Here is a 25745-nt window from a genome sequence, read left to right as displayed (position 1 = left end):
ACAAAAAGAGTTAAACAAGAAACAAAAAGGCATTATTTCTATACCTTCTCCGAGATGAAAAAGGAAAACACACTTTTGAAAAAGGAAGTTGAAACTTTGAAAAATGATCTTACAGGTTTTATAAAATCTACGAAACATTTCAAAATATCTTAGGATCTCAAAATGAAAGTGCAAAAAATCGGCTTAGGCTTTAAGGATCCACACAAAATCATTGAAAGTTTTGTACCTAAAACTAAACCAAGAACTAAATGTTATTTTTGTGATAAGTATGGACATGATGAAAAAATATGCCATGTCAAGAAAAAACTTATCAAAGAAAATAAAATTAATCTTAGTTCGAACGTTCTCATCTCAATAGATCGAAAGTTCACAAAAGGCCGAGAAAGCTAAGAAGTCATGCTCCCTCTTGTAACAAATCCGATCACACAAGACAAATGTTACAATAAGGAAGGATCTCTTAGAAGAACTAACCCTCAAGGACCCAACATTACATGGGTACCTAAAATTTTTATCTTGTCAAATGTAGGTCCTGCCTCGGGGTGCTAGAACAAAGCCATGGTACTTGGATAGTGGTTGTTCTAGGCACATGACGAGTGACGAGAACTTGTTTTCGACCTTTGAAAAGAAGGATGGAGGACTGGTGACATTTGGAAACAATGACAAAGGTAAGATCGAGGTAAAGGTACTATAGGTAAACCTAACTTTCTGCTAAGATAGAAAATGTTCAGTATGTAGAAGGTTTAAAACACAATCTACTTAGCATAAGTCAATTGTGTGATAGTGGATTTGAAGTGATCTTTAAACCTAACATATGTGAAATAAGACAAACCTCCTCTAACAACCGTTTTTCACTGGATCAAGAAGAAAGAACTTGTATGTCTTAGAACTAAATGATATGCCCAGAATCTGTTTCATGTCCCTTGAAAAGGACAAATGGATTTGGCACAAAAGGGCTGGTCATATAAGCATGAAAACCCTTCGCTAAACTTTCTCAACTTGATCTAGTTAGAGGTTTGCCTAAGATTAGCTTTGACAAGGATAAGATCCGTGAAGCATGTGTCAAAGGTAAACAAGTGAAAAGTAGTTTTAAAACCATTGAGTTTGTTTCAACTCGAAACCTTTAGAACTTCTTCACATTGATCTATTTGGTCCAGTTCAAACCTGCTAGTCTAACAGGCAAAAGATATGGGTTTGTTATTGTTGATGATTTTTCCCAGATTTACATGGGTGCTGTTTTTAAAACACAAAGATGAATCTTTTGAAGCATTTCAACAACTTTTGTAAAAGAGTTCAAAATGAAAAAGGTTCTAATATCATTACGGTAAGGAGTGATCATGGAGGAGAATTTGAAAATGCATCTTTCAAAACATTCTTTGATGAAAATGGTATTAAACATAATTTTTCTTGTGCAAGAACTCCACAACAAAATGGAGTTGTTGAAAGAAAAAATAGGACTTTACAAGAAATGGCTAGAACAATGTTAAATGAATCAAATGTTGAAGATTATTTTTGGGCGAAGCCATTAACACATCTTGCTACATTTTGAATAGAGTTTCAATAAGAAAAGTTCTTAATAAAACTCCATATGAACTCTGGAAAAACATTAAACCTAGCATATCTTATTTTCACATATTTGGCTGTTATTGCTACATTACGAACAATAAAGAAAAATTGGGTAAGTTTGATCCTAAATCGAGATAAAGCTATCTTTTTAGGATACTCTACAACTTCTAAAGGTTATAGAGTGTACAATCTAAAAACCCGGAACGATTGAAATTAGTATGCATGTCATATTTGATGAATATGATGAACATTCTCAACCAAAAGAAAGTGAAGACACGAAGTGCCAACACTTCGAATGTTCCCAGTCGAACATTGACACTTCGGTTGAGAAAGAAGATGATCAGAATGTTCAGGATCAAACCTTCCAAACTCCACCAAGAAGTTGGAGAATGGTAGGAGACCATCCTGTAGATCAAATCATTGGAAGCACAACTGATGGTGTAAGAACCCAGATTGTCCTTTCAAGATACCAACATGGCAATGATCTCTCAAATGGAACCCAAGTCAATCAATGAAGCTATTATTGATGATTCCTGGATTGAGGCCATGAAGGAGGAACTTTCTCGGTTTGAAAGGAACAAAGTTTGGAACCTGGTTCCAAATAATCAAGAGAAAACCATCATTGGAACAAGATGGGTTTTCGAAACAAGCTTGATGAAAATGGTAAGGTTGTCGAAACAAAGCAAGGTTAGTTGCTCAAGGTTACAACCAACAAGAAGGTATTGACTATGATGAGACCTTTGCACCGGTGGCAAGGTTAGAAGCCATCGAATTCTCCTTGCATATGCTGCACATAAAAGCATTAAACTTTTTCAAATGGATGTTAAAAGTGCATTTTAAATGGTTTTCTAAATGAGGAAGTTTATGTAAGTCAACCTCCTGGTTTCATAAGTAAAGAAAAACCGGATCATGTTTTCAAACTCACTAAAGCACTCTATGGTCTTAAACAAGCTCCTAGAGCTTGGTATGACAGAACTTAGCACATTTTTAATTGAAAATGGTTTTTCAAGAGGAAAAATTGATACCACACTTTTTAGAAAAACACATGACTCGACTTACTTATTGTTCAAGTTTATGTGGATGATATTATTTTTGGTGCCACCAAAATGAAAATGTGTGAAGAATTTTCCAACCTTATGCAAAGTGAATTTGAGATGAGCATGATGGGTGAACTTGGTTTCTTCCTTGGTTTACAAATCAAACAACATCCAAATGGAATTTTCATAAGTCAAGAAAAATATGTCAAAGACATTCTTAAGAAATATAAAATGAATGAGGCAAAAATCATGGTCACCCCTATGCATCCATCTTCAAGTTTAGATAAGGATGAGAGTGGAAAATCTATTTACGAAAAAGAATATAGAGGCATGATAGGCTCATTATTATATTTATTTGCTAACGGACGACATTATGTTTGCGGTAGGTTTATGTGCTAGATTTCAAACTTGTGCAAAAGAATCCCATTTAGCTGCAGTTAAAAGGATTTTTAGATATCTAGTAGGTACTACCGATCTTGGCCTTTGGTATAGAAAAGGTTCTAGTTTTGATCTTGTAGCATATTGTGATGCCGACTATGCCGGAGACAAAGTTGAGAGGAAGAGTACAAGTGGATCATGTCAATTCTTGGGACAAGCATTGATTGGATGGTCTTGCGAAAGCAAAACACCATTGCTCTCTCCCCAACCGAAGCCGAGTATGTATCTCGCAGCTAGTTGTTGCTCTCAAATTTTATGGGTAAGAAATCGGTTGGAAGATTACTCATTAAGGTACACGAAGTGTTCCTATTTTTTGTGATAATACAAGTGCAATTAATCTTTCTAAGAATCCTATTCAGCATTCTAGGTCTAAACATATTGAAATAAAGCATCATTTCATTAGAGACCATGTTCAGTAAAAAGAATATTGCATTAAGCTTTGTTGATGCCGAAAATCAACTAGCCGACATTTTCACAAAACCCCTTGTTGAGGATAGATTCAATTTTCTTAAAGAAAAATTGTCAATCATGAAAAATCCCAATAAAGATTGATTACAGATCACTAAGGGCCTTAGACTAAACCCCTTGATGTCATCTCGATGCAAATCGGATAGATCTATCATAATCGAACATTCATCGAATGTTCTGAGTTCGAATGTTCCTAAGCTCGAATGTTCTTGAGTTCGAATGTTCATCGTGTCGAATGTTCATATGATCGAATGTTCATCCTAACATTCATTCAATCAACATTCACAAGTTTTTTCATCTGAGTTTCATCCTTTCGGGATGTCCACAAAACTCGGTTATATTCAAAACTTGATTTCGGGTCAACTATCCCATGCGTGAGATTTTGTGTTGACTTTATCCAAAAATCCTTCTATAATCTCAAGCATTTAATGTTTGGTTATAAGAAGATGAGTTTAAGGTTTAACCACCATGTAAAACCTGAACTATCAAATCAACCAATCCCTTCCATTTCCCACAAACGGCTACTTTTCTCTCTCTCTCCTCTCGACCGTTACTTTTCTCGGTTTCCTCCTTCCCAATGCAACCGCTATCATTTTCTCTCCCTTTCTCTTTCCCTTCGCACGATTGGTCTATATAATCGGTAACCACTTCGATTATTCTACAACCATCTCAATCCAAACTTCCTTCTTCTCAACTCACAAAAATTTACAAACCCTTGTTTTTCTCTCTCTCGCTTACGAAGAAAATGGCAAGAACAAAAACCACTTCAAAACTCTCGATAATGAAGTTCCACAAGTGGAACGTTCTCAATCACCACCACCAAACGCCGCTCGCTGGGTCAATCCTCCGATCAACAACCACTAAGTGAAACCCCTGTTCACACCTTGTTCTTCCGGATGTGGTCTACCCTGCTTTTGATCCACCCAAATCCTCAAAATCAAAAAGCCTCTAAGAAACCCATCACCAAACCCGAGACCTATCCCTACTAGAAGATCATCTAGGATGAAGCATTCATCAAAGGAACCTAAGGTCTCACATGTGAATCTTGTCTCGACGAAGACAAGAAGACAGAGTCAAGTGATGATGGAAGAGAAGAAGATTCGAAGAGGATCCGGAAGAAGAAATGGAAGTTCTGAAAAGGAAGATGAAGAAAAATTGGAAGAGGACTCCGAGAAAACTCTCTACGAAATAGTGAAATCCATGAGAATACACTCAAAGAAAGGTAAGAAAGTTGCCACTCCCTTCTCCATCAAAAGGAAGTTCATCTTCTCGGAAAGATGATGATGAGAGTAATGAGGAAGAGTCCGAAGAAAAGACTCTGAAGAAAAAGAGAAAATTTCTTCTAAGAAGCATGGCAAAGGAAAAGACATTGCCGGAAGTTCTTTCTTTGTTCTAAAAGCTCGAAGAGCTTGAGAGAAGATTTCCTCGGACCAATGAGCGGAGACTAAGTGTTTTGAGTTTGATAGCTTAAAGACAAAAGGTTGGGATCCGAAGAAATTCACGCATCCACAAGGCTGGACTAACTTTGTGTCTCTACAAAGAGCACACCTATGAAGGTTTGGTTAGAGAGTTCTACACTAACTTGATTGTGAAGCGAACAAAAGGGAAAATGAGAACTTTCTCATCTCTTCTGTAAAAGGAGTACGGATCACTATCACTCGGGATTTCCTCTCCGAAGCCTTGAAAATTCCTAATGAAGGTAACAAACTATTTTCTTGTTCTTGGTTTGATGACCTCGAGTTAGCAAAACTCAACTCATAGCCAATTACACCAAAGAAAATCTCACCTTTAACTCCACAAATCTAGTAGATGTCCCAAAAATCCTTCACAACATGATTAGGCACACTCTAATACCAAAATGTGGATCTTTTGATGTTGTCTCGACATGGACCTATGCATCATCCACCATCTCATAAGCAAAACCAAAATTAACCTTTGCTTTCTCATCATTCAACACATGATTGACTCATGTTTGGCAATGAAACAAACCGTGTTTGGATTGCCCTATGCAATGCACCTTACACCTATATTTCGAAGGCAAAAGTGCCACTTGAGGGAGAACCACGCAAGCTTGACTTCATGAAGTTCACATCAAAGACTTTAGGTCAACTACGCATCACCACCTCAAATATGCCTTCCTTCACAACCTCGGGCACTTACGGATCTTCTAAGAGGACTTCTAATCGGAATGTTCGGAAAATCGGGGAAGAAAAGAAAGGTAGAAGAGATCGTAGATGAATCTCCTAAGAATACGAAGCCGAGACCTCCCTCTCCACCGGCTTTGGAGTTGTTTTCTCAAGTTTCTCAACTTGCAAAGGAGATTGTTCAAGAAGGAAGCTCTCGGTTCAAGGCATTGATTGGTGAATCAATAGCGAAGATGATGCTCGAAGGATGATGATGCATGTAACACCCCGTTCTCCCAACAACGTAATATTAATTATTATAATCGAGTAATCATACAACGAAGTGTCACACTACTTTTCAAAAATTCATAAATAGAAAATATCTATTTATTTATTGGCCAACATAAAGAATATTAATAAGGCTGCGGAATAATTCTTTAAAAATATAATTTCAACCAAAATTCAACATCAATGAAAATCTTGGCACATAGGCCCCAACATAATTCAACTTTATTTTCAACAACGATAAACTCTAATAGCAAGTCTTTTCCAAAATATGTGATACATAAAAGAAATGAGAAGACATTCGCAACGATTTCCCCATCCTAGTATGTATCGAGCCCTAGACACTTGAGCCGACCAAACCTACAAGTCATCGCATTCGCACATTACCCACGGTCGAGGCAACATATACGCGAAGGGGTGAGAAACTTATCCAATAATAATAATATATAATTCATCAAATTAATGAAAACAACAAAGCATATCACAACGGGCATTATTAATAATGTATTTAAATAAACACATAGGCAACGACATAATTATTTTCGGCAACAAGGTACAAGAACAACAACAACAACAACGTTATCCACAACGACACCGACAACTCGACAATGCGACAACGACAACAACTCAACAATGCTACAACGACAACAACAACCCAACAATGCTACGACAACAACAACTAATGCATCATGCAGGTGGTACCAATCTACGCGCGTTGAATGCTAAGCATTCCGGGGCATAAGCCCCCAACGATTTGGATGGTTAAAGCATCCCAGGGCATAAGCCCCCAACGGGTGAATGATAAACATTCCGGGGCATAAGCCCCCAACAATTTGAATGATAAACATTCCGGGGCATAAGCCCCCAATGAGAACATGAGTATGCATATTGACTCGACTTGTGTATATCAACATACAACTTCAACAACGACTACAACAACAACATATGTGCCTACAACAATTATGACACACTCCCAACTTCGACATCGATGATACAACGACATCAACAACGGAAATCAAACAACATAGCATATATATAAATCAATTACATTCATCTCTAAGTCTAAAACATCCTTCAAAAGCAATTAAGTTTTGATCAATAGGACATAAGCCAAATACCCATAAAACACCTCAACTAAGTCCCTAACACTTAAGTTTGAAGTTGGGAAACCAACCATATGTTTTTGGACTAACTTGGGATTAGTTATGCTAAGTTTTCTTAAAGTTTTACGAAGATCCACTTGGACTATTTTTATCATAACTCAAAATCTACAAATCTTTTCCACTCCAAACCAAGGCCATTTTAAAGCTAACTTAATTATCTACAACTTTCATGTTTACACCTAAGGCCAGTTCAAAACAGAAACGGGTGAAAAAGACGCAAGAACACGAAACGGGGAATGCTGTCACTATTACATCGTACTACGATGGAATGCATCGTACTACGATGGGATACACCGAAAAAGTCTTGTTTGCTGCTGGAAAAATCGTAGTACGATTTCCCGGCATCGTACTACGATGGAACATGGACGGTTCTACGGAAACAGACCGATTTCACTCCAAAACCCCAATTTCATCAACCCAAACCCCAAATTTGATCCCATAATCACCCAAATTGTTTTAGAAACATGTTTACAGGTTTATTAGACAACATAGGGGATAAAACAACATATAATCATGCAATTCAACAACAAGTTTCATCATAATTCATTATCTAACATAACTTCTCAAACCCTAAAAACCAAGAACAACAAATTCATCAATTTTCAAATTATATACCATGATTATTGAAAGGAATCCCACCCTTACCTTATCTCAACAAATTCTACAGCAAAAACGATTGGATTCTCTCTTCCTAGCTCTTCTCCTAGCTTTCTCTTGGTTCTTCTCCTTTTTCTCTCCAAAAACCGGTTTTCTATTGTTTGTACGTGAAACCGTTTATCTCTCGCTTCTCTTTCTTTTTCTCCCAAAAATAAAACTTCTTTCTTTTCATTTAACTCCCACTAAACTCTCATAATTACTAATTAACTCCCATTAACCAAAATATTAATATTTTACTCCTATTTTTATTTCTCCTAATATTTCCACAAATAATAAAGCCATATTCATTTAAATAATATACAACACATCAAATACCAAATAAATCATATAAAATTATATAAAACACTCAAACATCCACTAAAAATAATAGAATAAAAATGGGGCGTTACAACTCTCCCCAACTTATAGAATTTCGTCCTCGAAATATTACCTCAAGCAAACAACTCGGGATATGACTCCTGCATCTTACTTTCCAACTCCCAAGTAAGATTTTCACCGGTTGCTCCTCCCCAAACAACCCTCACTAGAGGTATCTCCTTGCCTCTCAACGTCTTCACCTTGCGATCATCAATCCTCAAAGGTAAAGTCTCCACCGTAAGGTTGTCTCTAACTTGCACATCATCTCTAGGAATAACATGTGAAGGATCCGCTACATACTTCCGAAGTTGCGACACATGAAACACATCATGCAAGTTCGAAAGATGTGGTGGCAAACCAACTCTATAAGCCATCGTGCCAATTCTCTCGGATATCCGATAAGGACCAATAAACTTTGGAGTCAACTTCTTGGACTTCAATGCACGACCCACACCGGTCATAGGGGTGACTCTCAAGAACACATGGTCACCCTCTTGAAATTCAAGGTCCTTCCTACGCTTGTCATGATAACTCTTACGTCGACTGCGATGCTTTCATATGCTCTCTTATCATCTTGACCTTCTCCGTGGTCTCGCTGAACTATTTCAGGTCCCAACACAACACTTTCACCCGACTCAAACCAACATAAAGGAGTTCTACACCTTCGACCATATAAAGCTTCGAAAGGTGCCATACCAATACTCGAATGGTAACTATTATTGTACGTGAACTCTATCGGCGGTAGATGACTATCCCAAGCTCCACCTTGCTCAAGCACACACACCCTCAACAAATCTTCTAATGATTGAATCGTCCTTTCCGACCGACCATCTTTGTTTGCGGATGATAAGCCGAACTCAACTCGAAATCGAGAGCCCAAAGCTTCTTGCAAGCTCTTCCAAAATCTCGAAGTGAACCTCGGATCTCTATCCGACACAATACTCGACGGGACACCATGCAACTTCACAATATTATGAATATAAATCTCCGCCTAACCGAGCTACCGAATAAGTGATATTAATTGGAATAAAGTGTGCCGACTTCGTCAATCTATCGACAACAACCCAAATGGCATCATGCCCTCTTTGAGTGTTTGGTAAACTCGTCACAAAGTCCATGGAGATGCTATCCTATTTCCATTCCGGCACATCTAAAGGCGTCAACAAACCAAAGAGGGCTTCGATGTTCAACTTTCGATTTACGACAAGTCAAACAAGCATATACAAATTGTGCGACATCTCGCTTCAACCCGGACCACCAAAACGGTTTCTTCAAGTCATGATACATCTTTGTAGCTCCCGGATGGATACTCAAGCTACTTCGTGACTTTCTTCTAAAATCAACTTTTTCAATTCATTATTATCGGGAATACAAATCCTACCTCGGAATCTCAACACTCCTTGATCATCAACACGAAAATCACCATACCGCATTCCGATTACTAGCAGCCATCAAGTCTACAAATTTCACATCAACCTCTGGGCTTCTTTGATACTCTTCAAGAAATCATTATTAATTTTCAACATACCCAACTGCACACTACGAGGTGCCAATTCACAAACAAGACTTAAGTCTCTAAACTGCATTCCAACAATTCAAATTCTTTCACCATCATAGCCGACATGTGCAACGTTTTCCTACTCAAGGCATCTGCAACCACATTAGCTTTACCCGGATGGTAATTTAAGCCAAAATCATAATCTTTCAACAACTCTAGCCACCTTCTACGCCTCATATTTAACTCCTTTTGATCAAATAAATATTTCAGACTTTTATGATCACTAAACACTTCAAATCCGGAACCGTACAAATAGTGTCTCCAAATTTTCAACACAAAAACCACGACCAACTCTAAATCATGTGTAGGGTAGTTCTTCTCATGTATTCTCAATTGTCTCGAAGCATAAGCCACTACCTTGCCATCTTGCATAAGCACACCACCTAAGCCCAACTTGGACGCATCACAATATACAACAAAAGGTTTATACGGCTCAGCAAAATCAAAATTGGAGCCGTTGTCAATCTCCGCTTCAACTCATTGAAATTATTCTCACACCGAGCATCCCACACAAAAGCTTTACCTTTACGGAGTCAACCGAGTCAATGGAAGTGCCAACTTCGAAAATCCTTCGATAAATCTTCGTAATAACCAGCCAAACCAAGAAAACTTCTAATCTCAGAATCGACTTAGGAGCCTCCCACCGTGATACCGCTTCAACCTTCGATGGGTCAACCGCAATACCACTACCGAAATAATATGGCCAAGGAAACTTACTTCCCTAACCAGAACTCGCACTTTGACAACTTTGCATACAATTTCTTTTCTTTCAAAGACTCGCAACACAATCTTCAAATGTTCTGCATGCTCTTCTTCGATCTTAGAATAAATCAAGATATCATCAATAAATACAACAACAAACTTATCCGGAAAAGCATGAAAAATTTCGTTCATATACTCCATGAACACACCGGCGCGTTAGTAACACCGAAAGGCATCACTTTATATTCATAGTGTCCATACCGTGTCCTAAAGGCCGGTTTCGCATATCTTCATCCTTCACCTTAATCGATGGTAACGACCTCAAATCAATTTTACTAAACACGCGAGCACCCACTAATTGATCCATCAAGTCGTCAATTCTCGGAAGTGGATACCTATTCTTTATCGTCACTTTATTCGGTCGACGGTAATATATGCACAATCTCATGCTACCATCCTTCTTCTTAACTAGCAACACAGGTGCTCCCCAAGGTGACACACTTGGTCTTATAAACTTCTTATCAAGCAATTCTTCCAACTCGCTTCTTCAATTCGCCAACTCGGAGGGCGACATACGGTAAGGAGCCATCGACACGGGCTTCGTACCGGCACAAGATCGATCGAAAATTCAACCTCCCTCTCTGGTGGTACATACGGAATCTCATCGGGAAAAACTTCGGGAAATTCATTCACCACGGGCAATCTATCAATTATCGGCCGACTCTACGTACAAATACTCCATCAAGGAAAACATTAAGTTTCCATCATGCTCTAACCGCTTCAGTGCTTGGTAGATAAAAATTCTGCTCCACTCTCTTCTTCGGCGAAGAAAAGTACACCGTCTTTCTAAAACAATTAATATGCACATGGTTGTATTCCAACCGGTTCATACCAAGGATCACATCCATACCCGTCAATGGCAAACATACAAGATCAACTTCAAAATCTCTACCATACATGGATATAGGGCAACTCGACAAACAAACGATGTGGTTACCGAACCCTTAGCCGGAGTTTCAACAACCATTTCCACAGGCATACTTGACATAACTAAACCCAACTTATTTGCACAATCAACAACAATGAAACAATGTGTAGCACCGGTATCAATAATAGCAATTAAAGGGGTACCATTAAAGAAACAAGTACCTCTCGATAAGTCGATCTTCATTAGCCGTTTGTGTACCGGCCAATGCAAACACCTTCCCACTAGTCCGAGTCTTCTTAGGCTTCTTGCACCGAGAACTAAGATGACCCTCTTCATCACAATTGAAGCAAACCATGTCACCACGCTTGCACTCGGCCATGATATGCCCTTTCTTGCCACAACGATGACACTTCTTCTCATCCCGTTGAGTACATGCATTACTCTTGTGGCCTTTCTCACCTCACTTGTAACAAACTATCTCGGCTTGAACATCTCTCCCCTTGGGTCTCCTTTCCTCGGGCATCCTCTCGTTTGCCCTTGTCGAGTTTGGGGCAGCTGTAAGGCTTCGGACGACTCTGCTGTCCCTTACCGCTACGGTCACTCATCACCTTGTAGTGAGCTTTGGTATCATCTTCATAGATTCTGCATCCGCTCACCAAAGCGGAAAAGTCACGGATTCTGTCGGTAACCAATGGCTCGCTTAATATCAGCACGCAAACCATTCTCAAACTTTATGCACTTAGAAAATTCAGCATTGTCTCCGGTATAGTGTGGATAGAACCGAGCCAACTCCACAAACTTGGCTGCATACTCGTCACCGACATGTTTCCTTGCTTCAACTCAAGGAACTCAATCTCTTTCCTTCCGCGAACATCCTCGGGGAAATATCCGTTTAGGAACTCCCTCCTAAACACACCCCAAGTCACAACCGCATCACCTTGCTCTAATTCGGTAAGAGACTCACCCACCAATCATCGGCTTCCTCGGCTAGCATGTGCGTACCAAAACGCACCTTCCGGTCATCGGTACATTGCATAACCACGAAAACTCTTTCAACTTCTTTGAGCCATGTACGTGCTCCGTCGGGTCGTACCTTCCTTTGAAAGTAGGAGGATGATTCCTCGGAAAGGCCTCCAACATTCTTACATCGGCATTAACACCGGCACCGGCATTCCGTTGTTGTCCTATAGCTTGGGCCACGGCTTCCAATGCGGCAGCCCACCGCGGCATCGTTTCTTCCTGCCATTCTATTTCTCTTGTAACAGATAATATTCGCGGCCTCCGGGTCTCTACTCTACATAACAACGAAATCAGCACAACCGAGACAATATAAATTGTCAAACAACTCTACATGGCTCGACACGACTCTACTAATTGGCCGGACGGACCGACCTCCTCGATACCAATTGTAACACCCCGTTCTCCCAACAACGTAATATTAATTATTATAATCGTAAGTAATCATACAACGAAGTGTCACACTACTTTTCAAAAATTCATAAATAGAAAATATCTATTTATTTATTGGCCAACATAAAGAATCTTAATAAAAAGCTATAGCGGAATAATTCTTTAAAAATATAATTTCAACCAAAATTCAACATCAATGAAAATCTTGGCACATAGGCCCCAACATAATTCAACTTTATTTTCAACAACGATAAACTCTAATAGCAAGTCTTTTCCAAAATATGTGATACATAAAAGAAATGAGAAGACATTCGCAACGATTTCCCCATCCTAGTATGTATCGGAGCCCTAGACACTTGAGCCGACCAAACCTACAAGTCATCGGTACTCGCACATTACCCACGGTCGAGGCAACATATACGCAGAAGGGGTGAGAAACTTATCCAATAATAATAATATATAATTCATCAAATTAATGAAAACAACAAAGCATATCACAACGAGGCATTATTAATAATGTATTTAAATAAACACATAGGCAACGACATAATTATTTTCGGCAACAAGGTAAAGCAACAACAACAACAACAACGTTATCCACAACGACACCGAGCAACTCGACAATGCGACAACGACAACAACTCAACAATGCTACAACGACAACAACAACCCAACAATGCTACGACAACAACAACTAATGCATCATGCGGTGGTACCAATCTACGCGCGTTGAATGCTAAGCATTCCGGGGCATAAGCCCCCAACGATTTGGATGGTTAAAGCATCCCGGGGCATAAGCCCCCAACAGGTGAATGATAAACATTCTAGGGCATAAGCCCCCAACAATTTGAATGATAAACATTCCAGGGCATAAGCCCCCAACGATTTGAATGATAAACATTCCGGGGCATAAGCCCCCAAATGACGAACATGAGTATGCATATTGACTCGACTTGTGTATATCAACATACAACTTCAACAACGACTACAACAACAACATATGTGCCTACAACAATTATGACACACTCCCCAACTTCGACATCAGATGATACAACGACATCAACAACGGAAATCAAACAACATAGCATATATATAAATCAATTACATTCATCTCTAAGTCTAAAACATCCTTCAAAAGCAATTAAGTTTTGATCAATAGGACATAAGCCAAATACCCATAAAACACCTCAACTAAGTCCCTAACACTTAAGTTTGAAGTTGGGGAAACCAACCATATGTTTTTGGACTAACTTGGGATTAGTTATGCTAAGTTTTCTTAAAGTTTTACGAAGATCCACTTGGACTATTTTTATCATAACTCAAAATCTACAAATCTTTTCCACTCCAAACCAAGGCCATTTTAAAGCTAACTTAATTATCTACAACTTTCATGTTTACACCTAAGGCCAGTTCAAAACGAAACGGGTGAAAAAGACGCAAGAACACGAAACGGGGGAATCTTGTCACTATTACATCGTACTACGATGGAATGCATCGTACTACGATGGGATACAGCGAAAAAGTCTTGTTTGCTGCTGGAAAAATCGTAGTACGATTTCCCGGCATCGTACTACGATGGAACATGGACAGCTTCTACGGAAACGGACAGTTTTCACTCCAAAAACCCCAATTTCATCAACCCAAACCCCAAATTTGATCCCATAATCACCCAAATTGTTTTAGAAACATGTTTACGGGTTTATTAGACAACATAGGGGATAAAACAACATATAATCATGCAATTCAACAACAAGTTTCATCATAATTCATCATCTAACATAACTTCTCAAACCCTAAAAACCAAGAACAACAAATTCATCAATTTTCAAATTATATACCATGATTATTGAAAGGAATCCCACCCTTACCTTATCTCAACAAATTCTACAGGCAAAAACGATTGGATTCTCTCTTCCTAGCTCTTCTCCTAGCTTTCTCTTGGTTCTTCTCCTTTTTCTCTCCAAAAACCAGTTTTTCTATTGTTTGTACGTGAAACTTGTTTATCTCTGCTTCTCTTTCTTTTTCTCCCAAAAATATAACTTCTTTCTTTTCATTTAACTCCCACTAAACTCTCATAATTACTAATTAACTCCCATTAACCAAAATATTAATATTTTACTCCTATTTTTATTTCTCCTAATATTTCCACAAATAATAAAGCCATATTCATTTAAATAATATACAACACATCAAATACCAAATAAATCATATAAAATTATATAAAACACTCAAACATCCACTAAAAATAATAGAATAAAAATGGGGCGTTACAATGCATCTCTTCAAAGGGAAAGCCGAGAATGTTAAGCAAGCAACCGAGATTTATGAAGGTATATCTCGGATGGTTTGGTAAGGAAAACTACTGTTGATCCAAATCAAAGAGTTGAAGAAAATGCGAGAAGATAGCTCAAAATGTTGATAAAGATACTAAGGAAGTGGCCGAGATCTTAGCATCAAACATGTCTATTGAAGAAGATGCTCAAGTGGAACAAATGGAGTTCACAACTGGGTTTGATCTCAACATTGAAGATGTCAACAACGATTTCAACAATGAAGTGTTCCAAGATGGTCGAGGATACCACTCAACATGTTCGGGAACCAGCCGTAGGTCGAATGTTGAAGTCTGCGAAGCTCGGAATGTTGAAATTCTCGCCGAAGATGTTCCGATCGGTCAAAATGATCAAGTCTCTGCTGGTTTGAATGCATCAAATGAGCCTCTTCTTGCTCAAGGTAGTTACCGTCAGGCGATCCGATTGCCTATGGCCTCGGGATCTTTGCCCTCTGGCGAGGTACGGCTCATGGCTCAAACCGGTCGAATGTTAACCTCTCATCCTCCACAATGGGATCCGTTTCTTCGGTACAAGCAACTTTTTGGTTTCTAACCTTCCAACTCCGGACACCATTCCCTCATACACTCCACCACCACCACCAATGAAAACTTCCACCACGAAGCAAGCTTCCTAATATGGCCGCTCTTTTGACTCCCTCAATACCTTTGTGTCCGCCAACAAAGAGAAGGCCGAAGCTTCGATGCCGTTCCACTGCTTGCACACTGCCAAGCCTTCAAGGGCTGAGAAGTTAGCCTCAAGGGCACTCGTGGTCTCCACCAAGACACACAAAATTGTACGTGCTTTGGCTGATTGAATTGTCAAAGTCCATGCTCTGGTACGGCCATTGATCCACCGGTTTTTGATGATCCATCCGTGTTTGAGTCCGAACCATCCTCCGATTACGGGGATTCTACTCCCCGAATCTTTGTATTGTCCTCCTATCCTTTTTGCGGATGACTAAAGGGGAGAAGCTTTAGGATTTAAGTCTTAAGTTTTTCTTAGTTTTAGGCCCTAAGTAGGTCTAGTGATCACTAGTTATTGGAGTTAGAAACTTCACTTTTTGCTTGATCACATGCTTTGAATTTCTTTTTGTTTTTGAACCATATATTCATGTAATTGTACTTCATGCTTTACATTAATGAATGATATTGAGTTTGGTTCAAATCTGCATAATTTTTACTTTATGCAATGTATTATGAAATTAAGGGGGAGCTTTTTAAAGTTCTTAAAAACTCGCATAATGGATTATAAAAATGAGGGGAGCATTAAAATAAATTTTCAAGCTCTGTTATTCTTCATATATATAATCAAAATCCTTAATCCTAAATCATAGGTTTATCATCTTAAAAAAGGGGAGATTGTTGAGGCAAAATCCCTAATTAATTTTAAAGATAATAAACCAATATGATTAAAGAATTAATGGACTTTGATTAATTCCTTGGTATTTAACTTGTGCTCTTGAGTGTTTTACTAAGACATGAACAAGGTTTAAATCATACCAAGAATAAAGAAATCAAAGGACATTTGAATTCAAGATCTAACAACGAGGTCGAAAGTTAGATCGAATGTTGCTCGAGAGATCAGAATGTTCGCACAAGAGATCGAAGGTTGCTTTTATACAAGCCCGAATCTCAAGAACATGGATCAAGGTCATGCAAGGCACATGTGACATAAATAAATGTCAAGAGAAGTACTTTTGCATGGATCAATCAAGCAATAAAGGCATATACAAGGATTATGTCAAAAAGGATACTTTATGTTCATTTAAGACTATGAACATTAAAGTCCTAGGAATATTCCACAAGGGAATATCATCCTAGATGTTATATTTACTGCTCTTCATTGTGTTTCACTATTAGGATTTGATTACATCAAATGGTAGTCTTACAAATCATCCTAAGTGAAACAAATGGAACATTCGATGATCGAAATGTTCACTAAAGACAAAGCCTACTTTATGAACAAGACGGTAGGTGAAAAGCAAAAGCAAAAGCAAAGCAAATCTATCTTGCTCAATCGAGAGATAGACACGTATGAGAGTTGGTACGGAACAAGGACCACACAATCTCTCAAAGCTTGTGTATGAAGATGCGAATCCCACTATATCCTCCCGCACCAAGTTCCAAGGCGGATACGGCAACCGAACTTTCGAAGTATGAAGAAAAGTCCATACTTTGGTTATTGCCCGAAATTCATATGAAAAGCATATGACACGCCCGTAACTTCATATATTCATTCATATATGATGAACCCAGATGAAGAACATGATGAACCCGAGATGAAGATCATCATGAACGCAACAACATTCGAAGTTCATCGAGAGATCGAATGTTTGCCCGAATTTCAAGTAAAAGCTTGTGGGACCCAAGACACATGGCATAACACCATTGGACACCCCACAACGGCTATTTGAGCCCAAGGACTCTATAAATACGGTTCAAAGGCTCGGCATTACTTGCACCATTGCAAAGCATACAAGAAAACAACTTTGATTTTGTTTGAAGCTCTTGCAAACCGAAATTGATCAATCTCTAAGGCTTTCATTACTTAGTGCAAATCAATACTCTTTGTTATCTCTAAGATAACTCCTCTCTCTTCTTCCTCCTCTGTTTGATTCACAAACATTCAACTTCCATACAAATTGTAACTAAGTCTCATCTAGCTTTAGGGGTACTAAAGTGTTAGTTTGAGCAAAGGTTGTAAAAGTCTAAGTGGGTAACTTAGCAAGAAGGTGCAAGCCCGTCGAGGCTTAGAGAATACGGGATTGTAATTGTTCGGGTGAACAAAGATTGTAAGGTGCGGGACTTGAGAAGTTATCTCAAGCATCATAGTGGAAACTCTCACAAGATTGTGAGGAGAGGACTAGCCCACATTGGGTGAACCTCTATAAATCTCTCGTGTGTTCTTTCTTTCTTCCTTATACTCTTTAATTTCAAGGTATACACAACACACACCAACACATTTACTTTATTAATCGGTTTCGTGTATGAACTTCGAACGTTACGAGTTCGAAAGTTAACTTAACCATTCCAAGTAAACTACTTGAGAATAACCTTTAAGTTTCGGGATAATTTTTAAAGGGTCACAATTCAAACCCCCTTTCTTGTGACTATTTTATCTACTTCACGGGGATGGGGCGGGGATACCCAAACCCGTCGGAATGAGATTCAATTTCTCAATAATGTTGAATATGAGTAAACTAACGGGTAAGCATAAGAGAGTCGAGAATGGAGATGAAAAAGGTAAAATCTATCTTTGTCCCGTCTCATTGTCATGTCTATGCAAGACTTAAAGTTAAATACAAGCACTCTTTCCTTTTCCAAAAAAACACTCTTTCGTTACTATGTGATTTGCCGGTAAGCTCTCGCAAAATTAGTCCCTTTCACTTATATACATTAAAATAATCAAAGAAAACTTGCTTCAAGCTCAAACTTTGTCAACTAAGTAAATATGATATTATAAAAAGCACAAAACAACAAAACTTGCCGCTTTTTTGATCCAACCCAATATAGAAAGATGACGGATTAGTTCTTTAGCACTACCGGCATTACTTTCCATTAATTAATTAACCAAAATTAACAAAAGCATGCTGCTTGACTTCTAAGTAGAGACAGACAAAAGATTGTACAGTAATTTATTGTTCCCTTCTGATTAGATTAAAAAGTTACTCAACAAGAATTTCTTAAGTGGGTTTAGAAAAAATACGGATTAACCTCCATGTACATATATATTAGAAGCATCCAAAATTATGTTTATTGAAATTTGCTCTCGTTTATATCATTTAAGTTCAATTCCTTTTTTATGGCGACAAAGAGAATTTTTTGTTTTAAACTTTGCATTAGACCGAAGTATCGGTTAAAAGGGGATCGATCTCACCGTCTACTAATGAAAATTGGAATAAAACTATGCATAGATTATACCTACATAAAAATTGTTATCAAATGAAGGATTTGAACACGAGACTTAGAGAAGAACACTTATAAATCACAAACCTTACACCACCATGCCACCCCGTGAAATATACCAAAGAAATCAACATTAATAATCATCAAAGACACACTTCCTATTGTCCTCGAATAAAAAAAGGAAAGACTTCCTATATTGAAAATTAACTTTTTTTCTTTCTTTCTTGACACTCGTTACTTAATTGAGAAACGTTTTTACTTCCGAAATCCAATTCAACAATTCGTCAATGGTAGAACTCATTAACAACTTATTCCAATTAATTATTTGGTTGAAATCTCTGTATCATATGTATATTTAATAAAGGAATCAAGGAATAGAGATTGTTAAGAGTATGATATTTTCTTGCTTGGATAACTATTGATTGTAATCAAGGATGTAGATTTGATGGCATACGATGTGAAATTCATAATAATTTTTAGCTGGTTAAAGGCAAAGATAAAATGCTTTGTATATAAAATCTCACAATATAATGATACTCCATAAAATATAGGCAAAACTTATTAACTCAAAAAATACCCTTCAATTAATTAAAATTTGATTTTTTCCAATGTCCTTTATCGTATAAAAGTGAATTTTTTTTTCCTTTTATTTGTACTATTTCGTTTACTTACAACTTTACAAGAGGTGGGGGATATAACAAATAACAAATAAATGACAATGGCTTGTTTGGGATGGTTTGGGGGTTGTCACATATAGCTCTATGGACAGGGTCCTGTAAAAGAGATTGTGGGCACTCCTTACAGTATATATTTGGTTGTTTCCGTAATGAATTTACTTGCCCTTTTTGACGAAATATAATCATGCCCAGTACTGAATATATATTGAGCAACAATAATAAAAAAATAAAATCAGTAGTACAACTATCATACTAACCAAACAAAAAGTAAAATATGTTTGTAAACGGAAAATTATAATGTAAATATCTTATTGCCAAATAAACATACCGACTTATTATTACCAACATTAAAGTTTTCTATTGAGATAAATACCCACTTCTCTCTAAACTTTATTTCTCCTTCATTCATCGAGGAGGGGTGGTTTGAGGTCATTTTTTTAACCTAAAATCACTCATCTACATCTTTTTTCCTCTTTTCTTTCAATCTAAATAAGTTATTTTCACATATATCTAGTTTTTCCTTCGTGTGTTTGTGATTTCGTCGTCTAATTGCGGCGTTGTGTTGTTAGTCGTCTTGTGTGACATTTAATTTCGCATCTTGTCGGGGTGTTCGTTTAGTTCTTATTGAAAGATCGACATCGCTCAATTACAAATTCAATCAATGATTTGGGCGTCAACGTTGCAGATCCGGAAGCATGGGTATTTCGGTGACTTAGATTTTATCATATTATTTGTAAGCATTTTGTCGTTGTATGCATATTAACTTGGGTGATGTGAGTTTGTTCGTAGATTCATCCTTTACGTTTTTAGCGATGTTTGTATCTAATGTACTCTATCAATTTGAATGAATGAAAATCGTACTTTAATCTACATCTACATCTACATAAACAACATTTCAGTTTGATCTTTGTGATGAGAAGCAGAAGATATATAACGGGTCAAATCAATGTTTAATATTTTTTATCACCACTTTGGTTTAGGCATGACAACAAAACTCATACCCGTAGTTATCCACCCGAACCAAACCCAATTTGACGGGTTTCCCCCGCTTTATTTGGGTTTGGGTATGGGTTTGGGTTTTCCCCGATTTCAAAACACGGCTATGGGACGGGTAACGGGTATATAGGTACCCACCCCGAACCCATACCCAAACCCGTCCCGAATGCGTAAAACCGATTTATGTTGATATGCCATGTTATTTTGTTTGATAATTGTCGTGTTATAAAACCGACATTGATATTTAAAGGAGCAACTAAATCAATCGGTCTAACAAATGTTAAAGTGAACATATTGTTGGATAATTCATTACAATATTTCTCTAGGGGTTGCAAAAAACTTATATTTTTTTATTAAAAAAATTATTCAATGAGGGGATGGGGATGGAACGGGGATACCGAACCGTCGGGGACGGGGATGGGGTTCAATTTCTCATCCCCGTCGGGTATGGGTAGGGTAACGGGTAAGTATATGATAATCGGGTATGGGGACGGGGAATGTAAAACCCGTCCCCACCCCGCCCCATTGCCATGCCTACTTCGGTTCACTTGTAAAAGAGATAATCATAATCGGATGTTCGATCTAATGGTAATTAAAGTGTGGTTAAAAATTGTTCCACTCAAATATCGAATTTAGTTCTCTTAAAATTATTTTTAATTGAGCTTGTTAACAAATCAATACTTTCGGTGATAAATATGAGCCTTTTATAAAAGTTAATCCTCTACAAAATTATTAAATATTTATTGGCTCTTATCAATGGATGTGTATAGTTTATGGAATCTACAAAAAGAAAGTTTTATTTTAAAAATACAAGTTAAATACATATAAAAGTCATAACTACATAATATTTAATGTAAGAGATATTACTTTTAGATGTTTAAAGAGTGACCTAAATGTAGTACGGATTTGTTTGATTTGAAGAATTGAGATTATTATTTTTTAATTAGGCACCCACATTAAAATATCATATTAAAAAAATTAAAATCGGACCAAAATCAATAAAACAAATGAATCCTAATTTTCTTGCCTGATTAATTTTGATTGACTAGATTATTATATTGACACAAACCCCTATCAAGTTCCAAGACCAGAATAATTCTGATTGATAGGCCATCTATCGGTGCACCTTGTTTTGGTAGTACTCTACCAAAATCATGTCCTTCTTGTTAAATAAGCTTGAATTTCAAGCAAAAGTTAGTTCAAAAGATGGAATAATTAATCACATTTATACATCCCACAACTTGAAAATTTAAGTAATATGTTAACGGTCATGTTAACTTGTACCCTTAAATGCTAAGGAACCCAAAAAAAAGCAACTTTGCCTTGGAAAACATGATATTTGAACTTTTTATAAGTTGACTACACAACTTTTGATGCGTATATTTCTATAATGAATTCCTTAACATGTGCCCTTGAGGGCACAAGTTAACATTTGTCATATGTTAAATGAGTTTTGCTCTCATTTTGCATGAATCTCCCAACTCTAATACTATGTTAAATGAATTTGAATATCAACTTAAAAGTTAGTTTAAAGAATGAACGCGCTTAAATATATTTAGTTATTCAACCATTCAAAAATCTAAGTAAATAACAAGACGCAAAGTCGGCCACCGATTTTCCAAATCGGCCACCGATTTTCCGGAACGAGGAAGCCTCCCAAAAGGCAGCCAAAATTGGCCACCGATTTTCCAAATCGGCCACCGATTTGTACTTTCGGCAAACATCAATTTTGGCCTCCAAACTCCAATTTTGAGTCACTTTCACAACAATCTCCACCTTGACTCCAAATTAGTGATGATGCCCATTTAACATCAACACCTTGCTGCTCTTTCCCTTGCTTCCCACTACACTAAGTAGCTCCACAAGTTTGCACCCTAATCCCTTCAGCCATCGGAATGTCTCCCGCCTTCTCGAAGGTACTTGCGGTCAACTACGCTAGGAATTTTAGGTAGTTCCACAAGCCTTTACCATACTTCTTCAATACGAGACATCTCCCGCTTCCTTGAAGATCTACTTGTTCCCAATCACCCTTGGCTTTTAGAGTAATCCACAAGTATACACCTCAACCCCTTCAGCCCTCGGAATGTCTTCCGCCTTCTCGAAGGTCCTTGCGGTCTAACTACGCTAGGTATTTTAGGTAGTCCCACAAGCATTCACCATGACATCTTCAACACGGGACATCTCCCGTTTCCTTGAAGGTCTCCTTGCATCCAATCACCCTTGTCCTTTTTTAGGGTAATCCCGCAAGCCGTGCTATACATTCTTCAACCTCCGAATGCCTTCCGTCTTCATGAAGAAATCCCTTGCTCACCATAGAGCATAGCACCCAAGGTCCTCCATAGTCGTACCATTACCGGTGTGTTCAACTCCACCTCAAGCCGAGCGTACTCTACCTCAACTAGCAAATGCGTACATCCCACTATGTCTTCAACTTTGAAACTCCACCTCAACAGGTAGATCATGAGTACCGCCTCTCAGGGCTGATCATGAGTATTCTTACCACCGTCTCTCCAGGCTGATGTTGAGTGTTTAACGTCTCTCTAGACGATCACCGCTCCACTAGGCATCAATCTCAAGGTGACCAACATCACCTTCTTCATCCTCCAAACAACACCACACCATCGAGCACTGCATCCTCATAACCCTCGGTGACAATTTGTGCAGAATTACTATTAATATCCAGGACAATCCTTCATGAAGTGACCCATCTTGTGACGGTTAAAGCATTCGGACTTTGACTTCTTACCACTCTTTCTCCGGTTACCTCTACCTCCACCATTCCCTCTCGAGACACTTAGGCCTTCACCGTTTTCATGAACTCTCAAGTCCTTGAACTTGGTCAACTCCTTGGTTCTCAATGCCGCTTGAACTTCTTCCAAGGTAACAGCGCCTTCTTTGCCATAGAGCATGGTATCTTTGAACGATTCATAAGATTTCGGTAGAGCACACAACAAGAGTATAGCTTTATCTTCATCCTCAAGTTGCACCTCAATATTCTCCAAGTCATCAAGGATTTTGTTGAATTCCGTAAGTTGCTCCATGATGGCCTTTGACTCCACCATCTTGAATGAGTAGAGTTGTTGCTTTAGGAATTGCCGATGAGCCAAAGACTTTGTCATATACAAAGATTCTAACTTTACCCACATCGATGCCGCAGTTGGTTCCTTTGCTACTTCTCTCAAAACTTTATCCCCGAGGCACAAGACAATGGCACTCCTGGCCTTGTCCACCATCTCGGTCTTCTCCGCTCGTGACATGGTGACCGGTAACGCACCTTCACCCTTCAAAGCTTTCTCACACTTCTACCGTATTAACACCGCTTCCATCTTTACCTTCCATAACCCAAAATCGTTATCTCCGTAAACTTCTCAATATCCCACTTCGAACCCATGGTGCTAGATTATCCTTTGACCTTTGCCCCACGGTGGGCGCCAATTGTTGCGAATTCGATGAAAAACTCACACCAATAACAACTTGATGTGTGGAGCAATGGATAATTAAGCAACCAAAATCAAAGTGTATGGAACAGCTTATAATCACAAGCCAAAAGTAGAAAACAACGGCGAGAGAAAAGGAAGAGAGAACACAAAGAATTTGTTGACCCGATTCGGTCCAAATTGACCTAGTACGGGGAGAGAGCAGCCCTCCGTTCCACTATATGATGAGTAACGTTACAAAAGAGATATCAATGGGTTACAAGAATAAGTCTCCCGCCTAATTCTACCCAAATCCCGGCCTCTTCCCGTAACCAAGAGACTCAATCCTAATAGTGTTTCCCAAGGTGAATCAACCCTCAAAACCTAGTGTTTGTTCCAAAGAGACAAACTCTATACAAACCCTAGTTTTGTTGTTGCCTTTCTAAACCCTTGTTTCGGCCCCCTCTATCTCCGGGTTTACACTTATACAATGCCTATATTTGTAGTAAAAGAAACTCCCATAAAATTGTAACAAATGCGGCCCAAAATATGTTTTTGTTTTATTTTCCGTCAAAATCGGCCACCGTGCTTACCAAATCGGCCACCGATTTTTACAGAACCAACGAGACAAAAACGAGTCCAAAATCGGCCACCGTGCTGCGAAAATCGACCACCGATTTTCTCGCTACTGCAATTCCAATTTCTTCAATTTTGAGTCACTTTCACAACAATGTGACTTCAAACAAACTCCACATAACTTCAATACCCGACTTCTTGCTAACATGGACCATGAGTCAAATTCTCACAATACAACCTTTACCCCAACTTTCATAACATGTTAAATGAGATTTGATCTCATACTCACCCTAACGTTTAGCATGAACATCCCATCTTTAATACTATGCTAAATGAATTTGGATTTCATCATAAAAGTTTACTCAAATGAATGCACTTAAACATATCTATATATATTCAAGCATCCGAAAATCCAAGTAATATGTGAGACTTCAAACACTCTATACTGCCATATATGCAAATGATAAACCATAATTTTTGGCAGCATTGAAGTAAAAAATCAATTTTTAATAACTTATAACTTATTTTGTAACATCGATTTTAATTAAAAATGAGTTAAATATGTAAGTAGTTTATATTTAAAATTCATATTAAAATAGATTAAAAAATAAATTTGAATTGTTGAGGCAAAAACTCCAAACTTAAACATATCAAATTAGAATCAATTTTAAAGAGAACATCAACTTTACTTTAGAATATTCAAACTTATCAAACTCAATTGTATATCTCTAAAATAAATTTTGACTTCACCAAAATTAAACATTGATTTGCATGTATGTGTACCGCCATTCACAAAAACATTAGATAATGTTTTTAATAATGAATTGATAAACAAACATGACCATAGACAATTCACATGATCTCAACACCATCTCCTAATTCCAAAATATTATCCTTTTCTTCGATTTCTTTTTATACCAAAAAATATGCTTGCACGGTTTTCAAGGGGAATTAACTCCATTTGGAAGATTGGGACTAATGTCATTTTCCATCTAATAAATGGGTTTCTTTTCTTCCTTTGGTGAAAAATTCTCTAGGACCACTTTACACACACAAAAAAATTAAATTAAATCATAAAAGAAATTAATATGAACATTACTATCTTATGCAATGTTTAACAATAGCATTATCCCTTGGTACAGAATCCTGTAAAAGT

The 25745-nt window shown here is 37.8% G+C and overlaps 1 pseudogene; it reads right to left on the bottom strand.

The window, feature by feature from the left end:
• Nucleotides 1-10267: 10267 nt before the first annotated feature.
• LOC146899475 (uncharacterized) lies at nucleotides 10268-12509 on the bottom strand (annotated as a pseudogene).
• Nucleotides 12510-25745: the final 13236 nt, after the last annotated feature.

Source organism: Medicago sativa, chromosome 8 (assembly GCF_051527215.1).
Source record: "Medicago sativa cultivar Bolivia chromosome 8, Bolivia_mono, whole genome shotgun sequence".
NCBI lineage: Eukaryota > Viridiplantae > Streptophyta > Magnoliopsida > Fabales > Fabaceae > Medicago > Medicago sativa.
Note: the sequence above shows the minus strand (reverse complement) of the source record. Positions and strands in the feature narration are given on the sequence as shown.